We start from the raw sequence: 22,008 nt of genomic DNA, 5'->3' as shown, positions 1-22,008 counted from the left end.
CGTGTAGCGTGACATGAACCCAAGATCCCGGTTGAGGCCGTCCTCATGGGTGCGGAACTTGGCTATCAATTTCTGCTCGACGATTTTGCGTTGTCGTGTGTCTCGAAGGCCGCCTTGGAGTACGCTTACCCGAAGGTCGGTGGATGAATGTCCATGACTGCTGAAGTGTTCCCCGACTGGGAGGGAACCCTCCTGTTTGGCGATTGTTGCGCGGTGTCCGTTCATCCGTTGTCGCAGCGTCTGCATGGTCTCGCCAATGTACCATGCTCTGGGGCATCCTTTCCTGCAACGTATGAGGTAGACAACGTTGACCGAGTCACAGGAGTATGAACCATGCACCTGGTGGGTGGTGTCCTCTCGTGTGATGGTGGTATCTGTGTCGATGATCTGGCATGTCTTGCAGAGGTTACCGTGGCAGGGTTGTGTGGTGTCGTGGACGCTGTTCTCTTGAAAGCTAGGTAATTTGCTGCGAATGATGGTCTGTTTGAGGTTGGGTGGCTGTTTAAAGGCGAGTAGTGGAGGTGTGGGGATGGCCATAGAGAGGTGTTTGTCCTCATTGATGACATGTTGAAGGCTGCAGAGAACATGGCGTAGTTTCTCCGCTCCGGGGAAGTACTGGACGACAAAGGGTACTCTGTTGGTTGCGTCCCGTGTTAGTCTCCTGAGCAGGTCTATGCGATTTTTTGCTGTGGCCCGTCGGAACTGTCGATCGATGAGTCGAGCGTCATATCCCGTTCTTACTAGGGCGTCTTTCAGCGTCTGTAGGTGTCCATCGCGTTCCTCCTCGTCTGAGCAGACCCTGTGTATTTGCAGGGCCTGTCCATAGGGGATGGCCTCTTTGACGTGGTTAGGGTGGAAGCTGGAAAAGTGGAGCATCGTGAGGTTGTCCGTGGGCTTGCGGTAGAGTGAGGTGCTCCTACTGTCATGTTTTTATGCCATGCATTCAGTGTAGGATGACATAAACCCAAATGGCAATTCTAAATGCTTCGAGAGCTTTCAACACCATTAAACAGGTAGAGCAGCGTAATTTATAAATGTTAGCTATTCTTTTTGACGGTGGACTAGTCTCTTCCATATTCCAAGCTAATGCATTTCTATGGTATCCTTCTATATACATTATTTATTCCTTGTGAAATATAAATGCAAAATGCAGCAATGATGCCTATTTATTTGTCTCGCTTTCTAAATATTTCCAGGGAGTGTGCTACTGATCTCCATAGTTCTCACAACCCCCTCACATTCCCCTGCCTGGGCACTGTTTTTTTTTTGCCACTGTAGATTACACCAGTATTTCCACACATCAGTGGTCTGTTCCAGGTCATGCATCAGCTGATATCAAATTGCCAGGCTGAGCAGTGTGTTCTGTTCTTCCTTTGCCACATAATACGACATCCAACCTGTTGTGAATCCTCTGAGTTACAGTAAACTTTAGAATTTGGCATCTGGAGGTGAGAAGTTTTACATTGCTGTAAGTCTGGAGTAAATAACTGCACCATTTAGATGAGAAATTAGGCTTTGAATCAACTGTAAAGTTGCAACACATGCTGATTTGACGCTGTAGAATATGTGGAGCTTTGCATTGAGTTCAGTGTTACTATATTGTAGGTAATATTGTATTCATAGAGTGGAACCTATTCTTTTTCACCTTGATTATACAATAATTTATGTGAAACAGGCAATAGGGGATATTACCCATAAGAGAAGAAAGAACTTGCATTTATATAGTGCCTTTCACGACCTCAGGACATCCCAAAGCGTTTTACAGCCACTGAAGTACTTTTGAAGTGTAGTCACTGTTGTAATGTAGGAAACACGGCAGCCAATTTACGCACAGCAAGGTCCCACGAACAGTAATGAGATAATAACCAGATAATCTGTTTTCAGCGATGTTGGTTGAGGGATAAATATTGCCCAGGACATCGGGGAGAACTCTTCCTGCTCTTCTTCGAAAAGTGCCAAGGGATCTTTTGCACCCACCTGAGAGGGCAGATGGGGCCTCAGTTTAACATCTCATCCAAAAGACAGTGAAGCACGCCCTCAGCGCTGCACTGGAGTGTCAGCCTAGATTTTGTGCTCAAGTTCCTGGAGTGGGACTTGAATCCACAACCTTTTAACTCAGAAGGCAAGAGTGCTGCTCACTGAGCCACAGCTGACACCGTATAAACCTGTCCCCCTAGAGATAATTTGGCGAATGGGCAGTTAAAATCCCTAAGTTCAATTACCCACCCTGGAGAGACTGGGAGCTGATCCTCCAGGAGTTTCACTGCCCAAAGCCGGTAGGATCCTTTTTAGCACGGGCATGTCGGGTCTCAATGATGTCATTGGGACCTGACTGCAATTCTTACTCATAGGCCTGGGCGGGAAACAGCAATGAGCTTTCTGCCAGGCCGACCCAGCGAGGAACTGGATTGGTGAGTGAGAACAGAATGAATTTATTCGGATTCTGGCTCGAGCACAGTTCAGGGGCAATGTAACTAAATTTGAGGGAACACCATTCGTAAGTTACGAGCAAGTTTGTTATTTATTGGGCATAGCTGTGAATAATTTACTGGGGTATTTGTTTCATTTATTGATGACGGGTCATGGAGGAATTCATTACGGAACATGCTGAATTTATGGAGAGCAGCTTAGGGATAATTTATCAGAAGGAAGCAATTAATTTATGGAGCACAACTCGAGGGTAATTTACTTCCAGTAGCTGCACTTTAAATACATGCAAATAAACTTTGGCTGATACTTTTGTTTAAGACATTTACACCAGCTAAACCAGCTGCACAGCTACTGAATGGATGGAGGTGTTGTCTTGCAAATGAGATATAAACTGAGGCCTCCTCTGTCTGTTCCTGTGGATGCAAAAGACCCATGGCACTATTCAAGGAGTCGTGGTTTTCTACCAGTGTCCAGTCAACATCTATCTCTCAACCAAAATCACTATAAACAAATTAACTGGTCATTTATCTTGTTGTTGGTGGGACCTTGCTATATGCAAGTTGGCTGCCATGTTTACCTACAAAAACAAGAATGACTACAGTCCAAAGTAATTCAGTCAATGGTTGTGAAGCACTTTGGGATACCCTGAGGACATGAAAGGTACTATATAAATGTAAGTCTTTCTCTTTTTATGGGTTTTAGCCCAGTTTCCAAAATTATATAGCTTTTTATCTATAATATAGCGCAGATGACACGAAACTCGGAAATGTAGTAAACAATGTGGAGGATAGTAACAGACTTCAGAAAGACATAAACAGGCTGGTGAAATGGGCAGACACACTTCAGATGAAATTTAATGTAGAGAAGTGTGAAGTGATACATTTTGGTAGGGAGAATGAGGAGAGGCAATATAAATTAAATGGTACAATTTTAAAGGGGGTGCAGGGACAGAGACACCTGGGGGTGTATGAACACAAATCTTTGAAGATGGCAGGAAAAGTTGAGAAGGCTGTTAAAAAAGCATATGGAATCCTGGGCTTTACTACTAGAGGCATAGAGAACAAAAGCAAGGAAGTTATGCTAAACCTTTATTATACACTAGTTAGGCCTCAGCTGGAGTATTGTGATCAATTTTGGGTGCCACACTTTAGGAAGGATGTCAAGGTCTTAGAGAGGGTACAGAAGAGATTTACTAAAGTAGTACCAGGGATGAAGGACTTCAGTTATGTGGAGAGATTGGAGAAGCTGGGGTTGTCCTCCTTAGAACAGAGAAGGTTAAGGGGAGATTTGGTAGAGGTGTTCAAAATCATGAACGATTTTGATAGAAAAAACAAGAAGAAACTGTTTCCAGTGGCAGAAGGGTTGGTAACCAGAGGACACAGATTTAAGGTGATCGACAAAAGTACCAGAGGCGACACAAGGAAACATTTTTTTATGCAGTGAGTTGTAATGATCTGGAATGCACTGCCTGAAAGGGTGGTGGAAGTACATTCAATAGTAACATTCAAAAGGGAATTGGATAAATACTTGAAGGGAAAAAAAAATTACCTGGCTGTGGGGAAAGAGCAGGGGAGTGGGATTAATTGGATAGCTCTTTCAAAGAGTAGGCACAGGCACAATGGGCTGAATGGCCTCCTCCTGTGCTGTAGCCACTATGATACTATGATATAAATCAGTTAAAAACTAATGAATCTAGGAACAGCTCATTCTGTCATCCAGGTTCTATATCAGAAGCTGATCTGATTTTTTTACTCCCACCCCCCTAAAGCAAATACCGTCTACACCCTACTTAGTCAAGAATTTATACAAGATGAACCAGCTCCACCACAGTACAGTGGTAATCTATTCCAAAATCAATGAGACTTAGTAAATGCGAAGACATTATTCATTAAGTTAAATTCAGCATGTGTCTACTGTAGCTTAAAATGTACCTCTGAGTCTCCTACATTGACTCTACAAATGTACCTCTCAATATCGACATTATTGATTCCCTTCATTATTTAAAAACTTGGATCATTGTATTCTTTTAATCCTTCTTCTATTGAGAATAGCACAATGATCAAAAGTCTGGAATCCTCTACATTGTCCTTTTCTGAATCCTTTGCACTGCTTCCCTGTCTCAAGCAGTGTGACCACAATTGCACATGATTCTTCTCGTGAGGCCTGATTCGTTTTTTTTAATGCTAGCAGATCTCCCATGCTCACAGTAAGTAAGACGATATGCTGCTTGATAATGGCAGGAGTGTTACACCATGTAATGCACGATGTATTAATCTTCTGCTCGGGTGAAGCTGTGTCCCCTTTAAGGTCACAAAGTCCAATTGCTATTAAGTAAACATAAAGTGAGGTCAACCAAAGTGCAGTTGTTGTTTGGGGAGGGGATCATGAAGCTTGGAATATGCTTGGTAGTTTCACCAGGTTAAAAGCACACAGCATTAAATAACCGGCTTTCTTTCTCCTTTTTTTTTGATAACACTCCTGTGAAGTGCCTTGGGACATTGTACTACGTTAAAGGTGCTTTATAAATGGAAGTCGTTTTTTTAAGATTGAATTGCATCCTTAACAAAGTGTAATGGCTGGAATATAATGGACAGAATTACGCACTAGACATATTGGGCCCAAAATTGCTGGGAGTCCACTCTGCTCCTGGAGAGAGATTCCATCTCCAATTCCAGGGATTGGGTCTTCTGTATGGCCCGGAAGACAATTTTCCAATATGAAGGCACAATGTCTGAATCTAGACAGCTTTGGAAAATTATGATTAATGCATCTGTAATGCCCTCATCTATTTCTTTTAAAACCCTGGAATCATTCAGGAGGCAATTGGATGCTGCAATGGGTGGACTACAGGGTGTTGCTAGATGGATGAATTAAAATGGGCCAAAATGCCTCCCTCATCCGTAATTATCTGATTTTGTGCAGACTGGGATCTGGCATGTAGTGGATCATCCTCATCAACTTCACTAGGTTATATATCTTTGGACAATGCTGAGTCCAGAAGCAAAGGTTATGTTTTCTCTAGAGCCTTCCAAACAGGGCTACTATGTTCCAAATAGACTAAGCTTTCCTGAGGAATGGTCTCTTCTGACACCTTTGTTTACCTCAGTGTAGAACAGATATGACTACTAAGCCAAAGATTGGACCGTTGATGACTGAAGAGAGTTTGAAACCCTTAGCAAGCAGAGGTGGGTGGGTAACATCACAATCCATCTTATTCCACAGTTAATGACTTCATTTTCTCACTGCTGAAGATAACATACCGTTTGCCTTCTCATTTTGTCTATACCTGCCTTTGTGGTTTGGTCATCAATTGTCTTTCAGATGGAAAGTAAATCACATTGCAGAAGATATTGTTATCAGCAAAGATGATAATGTCACTCTCATGACATTTTCCATGTCACTGCTGGAGACAACAATCAGACTGAGGCCAAGCACACTTCCCTAAGGCACTCCTGCATTGCTGTTTGATAAGAAAACAATCCCTATTTGTAATGGCATGATGTTTACATCTTCTGAGGAAATCACCAGTTCAGCAGGCCAGTTTTTCAATAAGGCTGGAATACCACATCCCTTACTAAAGGTCCTAGAGATGTTGAACTACCTTTTGGTGGGCATTGAGAAAATAGCTCCCTTTTGGAGCTATTGATCTGTTCCTTGTATTTGTATTCTATAGGTCTGTTTCATATGCCCCAACATTTTATTTACCTTTTCAACTCCTGCTATATACTGTGCTGAAAATGTGATACCTAGACCTCCATTAACTCACCTTTAATAAATGGGTAGCTTTAAATTTTTGTCACAAAAAATTTCACAAAAAGTGAATGGGGAAACTCATTGTAAACTTGTTTACTAAATAGTTTATTTTAAATTATCCATTTTATTGCCTCCACAAACTGCTTTTCCCTTTAAAAATGTCACGTTTGAAATAATGTATTCTCTTCAATATGCTGTGAGTAAAATATTTCTATTCCAAAGACAAAGAAATGGCGGATGTGACACTGATGGCAGTACATTACTGGTGATTCTTCACAGACCTATAATTAACTAGCACTGCTGTGCGTGAGTAATAACAGTATTTCACATAAGAGAAAAACAACTTGTACTCACAGTTATCTATTTAGATTCAACAATACATCTGTTATGGTCTCACTTCAATCCCTAAGTTAGTTTCTGAATCCGTATCATCCTCCTCGGTCAGATAAGTTAGAATGTTGTTGCATACAGACTTCGCTGTGGACAAGTCAGTACTGTTTCCTGGCTAGCTTTCTGTGACAAACCAAAGGCTAAATCTAGTCCCCAAAAATAACACAGGCCAACTATGCAAATTGTCTTGGAATCTCCCATGACTACCTGAAAACATGGACACTTGGATCACCACTTAACTACCATTGAACTTGCATGCATTTCTTGAAGAGAATTTGATCACAATGGGATACAAATGTTTTCCTTGATAAACTTTGAGTGATAGCCACACAGTCATTAAATCTTTTAAGAAGGACTCTTACACGTTTGTGTCTTTGGCTCAGTGGTAGTACTTTGACCTTTGAGTCATAAGGTTATGGGTTCAAGCCCCATTCCAAGACTTGAGTACATAATCGAGACTAACATGCTTTTGTGAGGGATGTGCTACATTTTTGGATGTGCTGTTTTTCAAACAAGATGTTAAGCTGAGGTCCCATTGGTTGGTTTAGGCGAACGTAGAGGATCCCTTGGCACTATTTGAAGGAGAGCAGTGGAATTCTCCCAAACCCCGAACTAATAACCCCTTAATCAACACCTCCAAAAAACAAATTAACTGGCCTTTATCTCATTGCTGTTTGTGGTACCTTGCTGTGCACAAATTGACTGCCGCACTTGTCTACATTACAGTGAGTACTCTTCAAGAGTAATTCATTGGTTGTGAAGTCCTTTAGGCATCCTGAGGCTGTGAAAGGCACTATATAAATGGGAGTTATTTCTTTCAATTCCAGCCTCCTTACTCTAGATTACCAATTTGAATGGGAATAAAGGAAATTCCAGGGTGAAGGAGCTCTTAATTGCAGTCTGAATATTTTTTTTGTGATGTTTGCAGTTCCATTTCAATACAGTTGCTTTAAATTTCACATTTGTTTTCCATATTTCTGATTTTATTTTTAATTTTGGAAGCTTTCTTTTACTAATTGCTTTTCAAGTGCATCAAATACAGCATTTCATAGGCGGGTGATACAAAATACAAATATGTAAAACGTATGACAGAGGATAGGAAAACAGCAGCTGGCTGTTCAAACCTGTCCTGTCCTGTCCTGGTGTAACTTACACTTACCATCACCCTCCCTCCCACTCCCCACACAGAGTCATACAATCTTCTGGGAGAGGCAAAAAAATTGAGAAAAACACCTCAGGCCAATTTAGGAAAAAAACTCTGGGAAATTCCTCTTCAACACCTGAAGATGGCCAAGCAAGCTCCAGGTGACCAGCATGACTGGATGACACAACCCCCCAATGACCCACCTATCTTCTATAGGTAGCAGTGTTTGCCATTTGCAGGAACTTGGCAAATGCCCTTTTGAATGCTAGCAGCTAATGTGCACTCACTGCATGCAACTGGTTCCAGGGCTGATAACTCTCTGCAAAAAGAAGCACCTCCTAGCATCTAACCTAGTTCTATGTTTTAGCATAAAAGAAGGCATGACAGGGAGTTCAGCAATAACCAAACCATTTGTGCATATCTCACCACATCTATCTGTTGTAACTGAGGAGAACTACCTCAGGTTTTTCCAATTCAGTGGGGAACTAATGCAGAGCTATGACACTGGAGCCAACAAGCAGTATAGGGATTGTACAGCCAGTGGTTAACAGGCCACCATTGTTTTTAACTGAGGCTCAATCCCAGCTGGTGTTGCAGTATCAGCTAATGTTCTCCTCATGTATGTATCAAACTGGCAACTGATACACTAGTCAACATGACCAGCACTTTCCTCTCCTTTTCCACTGATCAGCATGAAACATCCACCCAATGTAACAGCACAAATGCATTTCTCAAAGTCCAGAAGGTCCATGAATGCTGGCACATGCCCAACCTGAAGTCTATCGGGTGTTAATAAAAAAGTTTGGCAAGGCTTTCAAGTTTCAGCTTAAATGTGTGGTCTGCTGAAATTTGTGTACGCATGAGATACAATGAAGGAACTAAAAGGTTGTGCATGGGCATGGCATAAGCAAGCAGTAAACTTAGAACAGTTTGGCAGACATTTTGTGGCATGCAATTTTGGGCCATCCACCTGGTACATGGTACCTTTGGATAGTCTAAACTTACTAGATTCCTTAAAATAAGCCACCTTCTCCTTTATCTATTTCTGAGTCCTAGAGGTTCTATACATAACATTGAGCCTAGTCACCACCTCTTGCCAGTCATTGTGCATTGTCTTGTAGAGCCGAAGAAAGCCAACCCTGCTCACAGCTATTTCATATAGCAGTACATCCACTTCATCAGTAATTAAATGCAGTAGAGTGCTGCATTGCTCCACCACTTGCCCTCAGGCTCCATTTCGTGCTCCTATATTATGTTCACCTTTCCTTGTTTTTGGCCAAGCACTTTGCCCATATAACTTTTGGAACGGTTGGCAATTATTAAAAACTATTTTCAGCACACATGATGTTTTTGCTTACCTTTCAGTAGCTGTATCTCTAACAAGATTTCCCAACAGCTCTATCCCATCAGCAATTCAATTGCACACCCTACACCTGGCCAATGTGCACAGGGAGCATGTTCAAATAACTTAGATGACCTGACCTCAGGTGAATGTTCACCCATCATCCCTGAGCTCACTGACCTGCATTGGCTCCTGGTCCAGCAACGCCTCGAATTTAAAATTCTCATCCTAGTGTTCTAATCTCTCCATGGCCTTTCCCCTCCTTATCTCTGTAACCTCCTCCAACCCTACAACCCTCCGAGACCTCTGCGTTCCTCCAATTCTGGCTACTTGTGCATCCCTGATTTCCATTGGCGACCATGCCTTCAGCTGCCTAGGCCCTAAGCTCTGGAACTTCCTCCCTAAACCTCTCAACCTCTCTGCCAACCTCTCCTCCTTTAAGACACTCTTTAAAACCTACCTCTTTGACTAAGCTTTTGGTCACCTATCCTAATATCTCCTTATGTAGCTCGGTGTCAAATTTTGTCTGATAACACTCCTGTGATGCGTCTTGGGACGTTTATTATGTTAAAGGCGCTATATAAGTGCAAGTTGTTGTTGAATAATACATGGTACATTGTTGCAGCCATAAATAGCACATCAGTTGACTTACCATGACTAATGCCATTGAATATCTGTTAGTATATGCTGTAAAAACAATGAGGTGAGGGGTAATGAGTTCCCAGTAGTACTGTCTTGATATTCAATACAAATCTTTTGAACTTCACATGAACCCCTGACAAGATAACTCCCTGGTAATCGCTCCCAGTTTATCTCTTATTTCTCTACATGCAACAGCCATTCACAACCTCCTTTTTAAGAGCTGACACTAGCTGCAAAACTAATGTGCTGCAGCTTCCAAAATGATGCCATGCAAGAGAGAACCTTGGCCTTTTGAATGTATGTGTTGACATTTCATTAAAGAACCAGGCTCAATCTGAATACTGAAAAGTAAAAGCCCATAGGATCCAAGGGAAAGTGGCAAGTTGGATCCAAAATTGGCTCAGTGACAGGAAGCAAAGGGTAATGGTCGACAGGTGTTTTTGTGACTGGAAGGCTGTTTCCAGTGGGGTTCCACAGGACTCAGTACTAGGTCCCTTTCTTTTTGTGGTGCAAATGATTTAGACATAAATGTAGGGGACATGATTAAGAATTTTGCAGATGATACAAAAATTGACCGTGTGGCTGATAGTGAGGAGGAAAGCTGTAGACTGCAGGAAGATATCAATGGACTGGTCAGATGGACAGAAAAATGACAAATGGAACTCAATCTGGAGAAGTGAGAGGTAATGCATTTGGCGAAGGCAAACAAGGCAAGGGAATACACAATAAATGGGTGGATACTGAGAGGTGTAGAGGAACAAAGGGACTTTGGAGTGCATGTCCACAGATCCCTGAAGGTAGCAGAACAGGTGGATAAGGTGGTTAAGAAGGCATGTGGCATACTTTCCTTTATTAAGCGAAGCACAGAATATAAGAGCAGGGAGGTTATGCTAGAACTGTATAAAACACTAGTTCGGCCACAGCTCGAGTACTGCATACAGTTCTAGTCACCACATTACAGGAAAGATATGATTGCACTAGCAAGGGTACAGAGGAGATTTACAAGGATGTTGCCAGGACTGGAGGATTTTAGCTATGAGGAAAGATTGGATAGGCTGGGGTTGTTTTCTTTGGAACAGAGGAGGCTGAGGGGAGATTTAATTGAGGTGTATAAAATTATGAGGGGCCTAGATAGAGTGGTTAGGAAAGACCCATTTCCCTTAGCAGAGGGGTCAATAACCAGGGGGCATAGATTTAAAGTAATTGGTAGAAGGATTAGATGGGAGCTGAGGAGAAATTTTTTCACCCAGAGGGCGGTGGGGATCTGGAACTTACTGCCTGAAAGGGTGGTAGAGGCAGAAACCCTCATCACATTTAAGAAGTACTTGGATATGCACTTGAAGTGCCGTAACCTACGAGACTACAGACCAAGTGCTGGAAAGTGGAATTAGGCTGGATAGCTCTTTTTCAGCTAGCATAGACATGATGGGCCTCCTTCTGTGCCATAAATTTCTATGATTCTATGAATTGACTTGGTCACTTATCTCTAGTGTTGAGATTTGTTAGTTGTCAGTCCTGTTGCTTATAATGAAGTGGATGCCAGACCCATGGATTTATGCAGTTAAGAACATAAGAAATAAGAAATAGGAGAAGGAGTAGGCCATACGGCCCCTCGAGCCTGCTCCACCATTCAATAAGATCGTGGCTGATCTTCGACCTCAACTCCACTCTCCCTCCCGATCCCCATATCCCTTGATTCCCTTAGAGTCCAAAAAGTTCAGTCTCAGATTAGGAGGAGAAAAGAACGGATTAATTCAGCTGAACTCAAATGCTGCAAAACACTTACATTTTTTCAATCTATATTCAATACAGTAATTAACTCATTATCTTTGGCCTCTTAAAAAAAAATTCCAGTGTACAATTTACATTTAGTACCCAATCCAAGTATCTCATTTCTTGCCAAAATAGTTTGCATCGGAATTCCTGTACTAGAAACAATTGATCATACAAAATCCAAGCTGTTCACAATATCTTTCAGCAAGAACAATTTTATTGATCTGGAAGGAAGGCTACCCACTTTAAGGAATAGATCAGATAAGGGATATTAAACTTTGGGATGTCTTCCAAAAAGGGCAGTCTTAAATCCTTTTGATAACATTTGTCACCTTAGTACCCAAAAGCCAATTCTAATATGTCCAAACCACTCTTTATAATAGAATAAATCTGCAGGGCATTTGGAGCCAGTTCTGCACGCAAGATGGAAGCTGATTCAACAACAAGAACAACAACTTACATTTATTTAGCACTCACATGAAATAATCTTGAAGAATGTTTTACAAGAAGGACAGGGGAACATTGACGTGAAGGAATTTGAAAGGAGGGAGAGCGAAGGTACCATCAAAGAGATGAGGCTTGAAATTACTAGCAGCAATATTAGCAGATGAAAACTAAACATATTCTTACAGTATTCCACAGTCCATTGCTTTAACGATTATAGATTTTAAAGATCGACCTTTGATGGTGGATCATGAAGGCGATGGACATGCTGTAACCCAAAGTCAGGGGAGTGGAAGGTGGGGATGAGGAAATATGGCTGATGCAGATTCCCCAGATAGGCCGGGCCAAAGCCATGGAGAGATTTTAAAATGGGGATTTTGATTTGTGACCATCTGTGCGTCTGACATATGTAGAAACCCATTACCATGTTTAAGAACCTCCAAATCAAGTTACTGTAAAGTGCACAGAGGTAGAGTTTCTGTTTGTCTAATAGGGAATGCACACTCCTTCCCCAAAGGGAAACAGCTCACTTTCCTAAGTCTAAAGATCTGGGACATAGGTTTACCAAGGCAAGCCTTAGGGACCCCCAAGTGTGCACATGGGAACTGTTGGAGTTTAACCTTATAACATACCAGCACAGAGCACTGTTAAGCTTTCCACTGTTGCCCAGTCCAGTACACCCTACCCATTTAGGCATTGGCCTGCAAAGGTTATCTGCAGCACATCAAGAAGAATCCCAGCTCCTAGTAATAGGTCTACCCCTCCAGGTTCCTCTAAGAGCCAGTCCAATGGTCAATTAACGATAGTGACCTGGAGTACTGAAGGGCTGCCTAGCTCAGATATTGGATTACTAAGTTTGCTACAGAAGTTTGACTCACATCCAATTTTCAACCAAAGGGTGTGTCATCTGGAGCTACCTCAATCCCAAAGAGATGGCACCCATTTAAAGGCCTTCCTGCAAATTGAATCAGGTGGGCAAATATGTGCACATGATCCCCACCAGATTTTCCTCTGCCGGTCGCCCATTTTACAGGAAAGAAATGGGTGGCCATTCAGTTGAAAATCCACCCCAGGATCTCCCCGTAGAGCTGGGAGCACTGATATCTGTAAATGAGATTTGCAACACTGAATATAATAGCAACGATTACACTATTGCTGTTACTTGAGGCAGCAGTCAGCAATGCCAGATAAAAGCCGGCATTCCAGGAACGAGCTCAGTAAATCTGAAGCAGTACTACACAGTTTCTAAACTGCCAAGATTAGCTTTTGTCTTGTCTAGTTATGGTTATAATGAATCTTCCAGCATGTTTTTAAGTTGCAACAGGGACCTTGAGCTGATTAAAACATTGACTGTGCCTTGTATTTTAATCAGCACTCGGTTGCCTAGTCCAGTGTAAACTGTGCTGGAAAGTTGATTAGAATAATGGTAGATAGCACAAGAACCTTTCTAAAAATATAGGCCCTTTTTGAGAGGTTCATTAAATTTCATTCCTTCAAGCAGTGACACTGGTTACCTACTTGCTTATTTCTTTGCTGCTTGTTGAGCAGAGAGTCCCAGGCATGTGATTTGCTCCATTGTTTTTACTTCAACCCATCTGCTCCATTCTGTGCCATTTTATTTTGTTATTATTTATCATCTGCCTCTAGTGAGGCGGATTGTGAACCCAGGAACAGGGGTTGCTCCAGTATTTTGTCGAGATACTGTACTCATTTAGATTTAACCCTATGAATACTGAACCTCTTGTCAAACGATGGCTGGTTTCCGGCTTTTAACATACGCTAAAAAACAATTTTACTGCAAATTCTAACATATTATAAATAGATTAGACAAACCTGTAGAACATTTCTCAATTAAAAATCTGGAAATAAACTTCATTGTATGTTTTTACATTAGTATTGAATGCTTCCTTCTGTAATCAAATGGCTTAAAACAGTGCAGTTGTGGTGCATTGATCTCTTTGTATATTGTGAAACATTGTTTTGCTATCTTTTAATTGAGAGAGCTAGGAGTCAGTGGATATTGGAATAAATGCCAAGTTTTGTTGAATCCTCTCTGGGAACATCCTTATGGCAAGCAGACTGTCCCCTGTATGCAGTTCCCATTAAAAATACTCTAAAGCAGGGACACACAAATGATGGACCTGGATCCAAATCTGCTCTTCCAATAATTTGTTTCCCAACATCCAGAGGTTTCCATTAGAATCTGATACATACAGATCTTAGGTAAATGGGAATATATTCCACTGAACTATCGCAAATATTTAAGGGGAAGCTAGATAAGCACATGAGGGAGAAAGGAATAGAAGGATATGCTGATAGGGTTAGATGAAGAGGGGTGGGAGGAGGCTTGTGTGGAGTATAAACGTTGGCATAGACCAGTTGGGCCGAATGGCCTGTTCCGTGCTGTAGATTCGATGTAACCCCAAAAGTTACAAAAAGTGTTATCTGTACATTTCTCAGTGCTAATTAGTCCTAATTAGCTTGTTTTATATTTTAAAATTGCTGCTTCATGGAAGCATAGAACAGATATTTTGTATGTACTTCCCCTGGAAAAAAAAAGCAGGAAACTGTGCCCTGGTGACGTCATAAATGATAACAGAATGTCCTGGACTGCACTCTCGATTAATGATCTCACTGGTGCATTAACTTCACACTCACATCAACGGGAGCTGTACACAAGATTTCTGTTCTCATACTGATTCAATTTAGCAGTTTTAAACATCAAAAATGGCAACAAGGAGGTGATTTACTAGCACCAATTGTTGCAGAAATCTCTTAATCTATAGCATTTTGTAAGAATACATGCTTTAAGTCTCTTTTTCCATTTACTTGACACAGTGATAAGCATTAGGAAACATCCAGGATTGTTTCTTAAAAATGTATTTCCATTGCTCAACTGAACCTTGTAATGTGTTGCATTTCAGCAGCTCGTCAGTTTGATGCAGGTGCAGCAATGTGCAATGTGAGACTGATTGTAGGGTTCAGACAGGCTCTCTCTTCGACAAGTGAACCCCACCAAAAATCTAATTGGACAGCTCTGCAGTAAACTGTCTGCAGTATGAGTCAGTATTAGAACAAATGCTCTCTTCAAAGAAACAGTCCAATCACGGGGAGCCCAATGGCTGTTCTGTACTGTTAGGCATTGGAAAAATCATTAAACGCCCATTTACTGATTGACACTGAAAAAGATCATTAATTGTTCCTGTACTGATTGGAATTGGAAAAAATCTATCTAATCATCAGTTATTTTTGTCAGCATGCTCCTACTAATCGCCTATTTTGCTCTTGATTTTTTTTCTCTCTCTGTTCTTCGACAGCCTGTTGGTCTGGGTTTGATTACTGGAGGCTGACTAGGACCCAATAACTATGTGTGGTTTAGTTAGCAAAATCTGCAGAGCTGTAATTGGATCTGGGAACTGCCTGAAAAGAATGTCATTAGAGAACCACTGAAGAGGAACTTGGAAATGATAACAAAAACTGATGAGTGAATGAAATGGAAAAACAAAATGAGAAGGGACTAGTTGAACTTGAATATAATGAAACAAGAAGATACCAATATAAATAAAGAGAAATTGAAAATGTTACAGTAGAAGGAAAATTGTCCATCTTAAAAACGATAGGAAATGTAATAATAGAATAAAAATATTCTTGAAAGAACTGATGCCCCTCCTGTCACCAGCCCCTTGAATAGAACCTATTTCTGTTGGAATATATTTTATCACAAAATTCAGAGACTGAAAAGAAACATCTCCTGTTTCTTAAAACCTATCTCATCACAGTCCCTACAATTGACCTCTGTGCTCTAGGCTAGGGATGGAAAAAAACAGCCAGGGTTCCTGCTCCTAATGACTGTTCGGTAACCCCTACTGGAAAGTGCATGTGTGTCGGCATCAACTGAAGATAGGTCTGGGCTCAGCAATAATGTACCCACAGTTAAATAGCCTGATGACACTCACAGGCAAGGCTCACCAATATATTGTGAACAAGATTCCCACTGGAACTGAATCCCAGGAAGAGTCAGTGCCTTCAGGAGGAGAGGGGAGGAAAATTTAGGGAACTTTTAAAAAAAAAACTTATCTCATCAAGAAGCCACATGTCAGCATTAGCTCTTTGTGTATTTATATCACTTTCTTAATGTTCTTGGTTGGACAACACTTGGAATAATGTGTACGGTTCTGGTCTCCATATTACAAAAAGGATATAGAGGCACTGGCGAAGGTGCAAAAAAGATTTACAAGGATGATACCAGAACTGGGAGGTTATAACTATCAGGAAAGACTGAACAGGCTGGGGCTCTTTTCTCTAGAAAAGAGAAGGCTGAGGGGTGTCCTAATAGAGGCCTTTAAAATTATGAAGGGGTTTAATAGGGTAGACATAGAGAAGATGTTTCCATCTGTGGGGGAGTTCAAAACTAGGGGCCCTAAATATAAGAGTCACTAAACAATCCAATAAAGAATTCAGGAGAAACTTCTTTACCCAGAGAGTGGTTAGAATGTGGAACTTGCTACCACATGGAGTAGATGAGGCGAACAGCAAAGATGCCTTTTAGAGGAAGCTAGATAAACACATGAAGGAGAAATAAATAGAAGGATATGCAGATAGAGTTTAATGAAGTAGGGTAGGAGGAGGCTCGTGTGGAGCATAAACACTGGCATAGACCAGTTGGGCTGAATGGCCTGTTTCTGTGTTTTAAATTCTTGGTAATGTATTGTCTGGATGATTAGTGAAAATTGTATTTGTCAACACACTAAAAGAAAATAGTCATAAGAAGAAGGGCTTTGTTAAAAATATTATTTTCATGCAATTTCTAAGATGTCGCTTTCATTTTATGACATCGCTGCCTCAAACTTTTGTTTATGTGCTCAGTTTTTTTCAATGCAGGCAATTATTTTCTTAAATATTTATACTCTAAATCCAGGTGGAAGCTCGATTTTCTCATGCAACTATAAGTTTTATTGCAAAAGTGAAAAATGTTGATCAACAAACATGTCATTCTGATTGGCCCTTATAATTTGACACTATAAAATGGAAAGCTATCAGATTTTCAGATCCCCTTAAAGCATACAGTCTTAAATACCTAGTGAGTTTAATCCCAGCCAGCAAATATAACGTTAAAGGTTAGCCAAATGCTTATCGTTATGGTATTTTTAGATATAGTTATTTTCTTCAGTAAATCTCTCAGTAGGCTGCTGGATAAGAGAAATTATCATAACATTCTGAACATATCAGCTCTTGTCAGCTGTGTTCTGCGTAGACTAAATCCCTGCAGTTCTTATTATCTCTCAATGTCTTTCTTTTCATTCCGTGTGCTCTCCCTCCTGCTGAAATAATTACATTAAAATGTCCTGGAGCAGCTTCACTGATGGAAAGTTGGCTCTCTGCACCATTATTTTTGAATCTAATTTGTGCAATATATTAACTGAATCAACAGTTATTTTCCGTGAAATGTAGGACAAATGAAATACCTGCTTCAAAATGAACATTTTATGTCTGTTGATGGTTCGTGTATTACCATTGATTTGATCCTTGATCTTTACTTATAGATCAATTCAAATCAAATTATTTCCTATTACTGGGATTTGAAACCGAATCAACTCATTTTACATAAATGCAGCAAACCAAAAGGTTCAATTTGTTATTGGTTTCTCTGGGCAGGTCTTGAACTAATTTAAATTGATTCTGGTGGTACTGATGACCTTTACTGAGATGTAGTCGTATCTTCATTAAGCAAGCTTTATCAGAACCAATTTGAATCAGTTCTGCTTATGAGGAGATCCAGTCATTTAACTTGTGTTTTTTAAATTACCAAGGAGGTTTAAAATAATTGACTTCATTAATTTAACAGTTTAACACTTTGCCCTTCCCACTAGAACCCTGTATATGGCTGCAGGTTTCATAAAAAATGAAAGGAGTGAAGGCAAAACATTAAGACACGCACACGCATGGGCTGGAAAATGGTCAGCTGGGAAAATCAGCTGATTTATCTGTTCAAGAGAAAAATGTGCTGCCATCTCACGTACTGATGTGCATTCAACCGCTTCAGTACATTGCAAATTGAGACATATGCTCACATGTGCATACATAAAAACACACTCACACACGTGCGTGTGCGCACCCACACATGCACATGCCCACACGCACATGGGCATACACACACGAGCGCACCCACGTGCACATACACGCACTCACACATGCGCGCACTTACACATGCCCGCGTGTACGCACACACACACATGCGCACGAGCCGCACATGTACATGCATGCACGCACATGCATGCATACCCACACACATACAAAATAGATCCTATAAAGAAATGTCTTTAGTACACCATCATGTAACAATTAGAAAACTTATTTTCTGGACATAAGTGTATTCCTATGCCCCTATGTACTACTCAACATTATAGATAGAGAAATGTCAGGGACTGATTTTCCTTCCCCACCCCTCCCAGTGCTGGACCGGAATGGCGTAGTGGACTACACATGTCCAGGTTCTGATTGGCCAGCATTTCCTGCCCTGGGCCATTCAACCCCAGCACAGGCTTGTTCCCTGGCTGTAGAAAACCAAAAGGAAATTGGAATGCAGCTGGAGAAGGTCCGAAGATTTGCTTTTTTAAAAAAGTTAAATCTTACATTTGGGGCCCTCCAACTTGCTGCTGGGCCCATTCCCTACCGCTGCAAGTACAGGAGAAGGAGGCAAGAGGCTGGGATATGCCCCCTTCTTTCCCATTAACTGGTAGCGATGGGCCAGTATCGGTTGCAAGTGCATCCACAGGTCCAACTCCACACCTTCCTCACCCCCAGCAAGACCTGGAAATCCTGAGGCAACGTAAAGGGGCAGAGACCTAATCTTTGCTCCCGGGGTGGGGGGGGAAGGTTAGAAAAATTGGCTCCTCAGAATTGTCGCATGACATTTCTGGTTGCAGGAACTGGGTGTCGGGTTATTGTTGCAACATGAATAATCTGATTTTATACCTCCTAGTCATGAATCCTGCCAGATGTTTCATTTCCCCTACTAATGGTAGACAGTTACTTCGGGAGCTTGGGAAGAGCCAGGGTGGCACATCATTCTCTCTTCCAACTTTCCTCTTTTTGTGCTGATGTTACTAACAGAGAGGAGTAGCCAAGACAATGAGATATTCCACCTTGCATCCAACAAAATAATGGAGGCTTCCTCTCAGGTGGAGAAAGCTCCAGCTTGATAATGGAACCTGCCTATGTTCCATTACAATTACGCTCAGATAAAAACAAGAATAACACAAGCCAGCACAGATAGCCAGTAAGACCATACTAAGGAAAAAGGCCTTCTTAATGTGTAAAGAGAAGTGGGCCAATAAAGAATTAATTTTTAAAAATTAGTGCCTGCAACAGGGAAATGCCACATTTAGGCGACAGCAGATGTCGGAATAATATTGGGTACTGCCTGCCAAAGGGATTATTGAGCTGGGAATTTTTTCGGGGATTCTCCCGATCAGCCGCCATAACTCCCATTTACGCAGTTTATCCAAGGTTTCCGCCACTGTTCTGCTGAAGGTACGGCAGTCGGTCAGGTGAATCCCCCAAGTAAATTCCCAGCATCTATATCTGCCGCACCTTCTATCAACTTTTTTCATGGCGGGTGTAATTACAGCGTGACAGGTTCCATTATCAATGTGGACATAGGAATTTATAATGGAAATATAAAGTAAGGATAGAATGTATAACTTTCATTGGGGGCCTGTATTACATCAGCACACACTTGTACAATTATGCACCACCCTCCAACCCTGCTTCACCTGAAAACTACACTTGGTCGTGACTGCCCTTGTAGAATGGCACGAGAGATTCACTGGCGTATCTTAATTATGTAAAATAAATCCTGCCATTTTAACTCAGTTTAAACGTTTTCATTGTAATCCTACAAGGTTAATTCATGTACTATAAACCTAAGGGTATAATGGTTAAAAATCAAAAGCACTATTCATGAATGGCATTGTGATCATAAGTATTCTGCGACAGCGAAAATGAAGCTATAAACAGATATTTATCTAAATAGAAAAGAAGGTGCAGCTCTCGATTGGTGACACTGTGCAGTCCGTTTAATTAGGATTCTAGCACGATGGACAAGATATCCTAATTGAAACAGTGCCGGAGATTACCAATGTGATAATTCCACCCTAGTCAGCTGCAGAGATCAGCCATTGATTACCATTGATTTTAAAAAGTTATTTTTTGTAAGGAACGGAACAAGTAACCAGAAAGTTAAAGCCTTGAAACAAAAGCATAAAAAATATAGCAGAAGGTTGATTAAACATACAATTCAACTTGTGTATCAATTAAAAATACCTCTTTAAAATGGCATTCTACAATGCAGGTTCTAAGTGATAATTCATCTATGTTTATAGCTTTTCCCTTCCATTTTTTCACAATCCTGTCTCTTTAAGTGTCCCTCTTCCACCACTCACCATTATCAGACACAGAAAGTGAAGAGGCAACCTATTCCTATAAATCTGCCAACCAGCTGCTCAGAGGCCATGGAAGTGAATAGGTTGTGCACCCTGTAATCATCTCCCCTTCCTTCTGTCTAGAGCAGCACCTTACCTTCACCCCATTCCCGTCAGAGATGATCCTGCTGAGAGCGGGAGCTCACCGTGTAGAGGATTGCAGGGAAGAGTTCATGTCTTGGAAGTACATGGTAGAAGCTGCATGCTAATTCACAATGGACTAGAGCATTGGCTGCTGGCCCACAGCAGATATTACCCATTTTACTCAACATGCCAGTGTCACTCAGCCAAAGTACTATCACTGACCCATGGAATCTGAAAAACTATTCATCCATGATGCTGATGTCCAAACTCACAAGGGGCATTTGAAATATTGGTGACAGAATTGCAATGATTATTTTGTTGCTGTTTTACTGTAATCTTTGGAACATGTACTATTTGGTTATATTTTGTTACAAAAGTCAAACAAAAGTTTAATTGCCTTCCCTCTTCAATTATCTTTCTCTCTTCCTGTACTATCTTACATCTCATAATAACTACTTACTAAAATGAAGGGTTTGATTCAGTAAAATTTAGTGCTTCGCAGTAAATTTTTTACAGGTGTGATTTGAAATATTGTAACATTTGTGGATCATTTAACTGGAATTAATTGCACAAACCATTTAAGTATCATCAAAGTGATGATTCTGTTGTCATTTTAGAGCTTTTGCCAGATGTTTTTTCAGGTTTTTATAAAATGGCAGAAGCTCCTCAACAGACAATATAATGGCACCCCAAAAAAGCTGGAGGTCCTCATAATATTAATGATCCAACAAGCTTTGTGGTCATAAAATACAAAATAACTTCAGGGGAAACCTAATCAAATCTTATGGATTGCTGTTGCCAAGGCTGACACATTTTTCCTGCTGAAAAAGCCTAACAAAATGATAGCTGCATTTAAAAGGTTACTCGTTTGACCAAGGAAGGGCATGGCACCAGAAAATGACCCTCAGTAGAATTGAAGTATAGTGGGTGACCTTATATATACAGGTTGGCTTCTTTATTCATCTTGTTTAGTAAAAGTGAGGAGGACCCTCAGAACAGCTATAAATACCCCTTCACATTTCTTCAATCTAAGCTTCTGATTATTTTGTTTGGAATGGTATTCTTTTGGCTTTGATTATAAAACCATTTTTCCTTCTGAGCAATGAGATGATTTTTTAAAAAATGTAATACATGCTTCAAAAGAAGTCTCTTAATCATTGTTAATTAATATTTTGAATTAGGGCCAAATAAATAGACACAGCTTCCTTGAGCACGTTGTGCACAGGCAGAGCAGATCTCCTTAGAGATTGGTACCATCTGAATGGCTGAGCATTCAAGACATTCACCTCTGAACAGCAGGTTTTGTCATTGGGCTGGTGGGCTTTGGGAGACCTCTGTTCATCTGCATCCTACTATATCCACTTCCAGCTGAGGACATGTATATGTGATTAATAAAGGTTGCTTAACCTTGTCCAGAAGCTTCTTTCCCTTGGGTGTTCTCATCATCCAGCCTGCTGCATGCAACGTTGTAAAGCACACGGAGCCATTACATTATTGAAAGAAACACACTAGCAAATGAGTGT

General features: G+C 41.0%; 1 long non-coding RNA gene across 1 annotated transcript in view; it reads left to right on the top strand.

Moving 5' to 3' along the window:
* The first annotated feature begins 1,378 nt into the window (after positions 1-1,378).
* The window catches only part of LOC137342860 (uncharacterized), a 54,634-nt gene continuing 34,004 nt past the window's right edge, over positions 1,379-22,008 (top strand). Inside the window, exon 1 of the long non-coding RNA XR_010967375.1 lies at positions 1,379-1,448. This is a non-coding gene — a long non-coding RNA (uncharacterized lncRNA). The remainder of the gene's footprint in view (positions 1,449-22,008) is intronic.

Source organism: Heptranchias perlo, chromosome 26 (assembly GCF_035084215.1).
Source record: "Heptranchias perlo isolate sHepPer1 chromosome 26, sHepPer1.hap1, whole genome shotgun sequence".
In the NCBI taxonomy this organism is placed as follows: Eukaryota; Metazoa; Chordata; class Chondrichthyes; order Hexanchiformes; family Hexanchidae; genus Heptranchias; species Heptranchias perlo.
The sequence above is the reverse complement of the archived record's forward strand: the minus strand, read 5'-3'. Positions and strand labels throughout refer to the sequence as shown.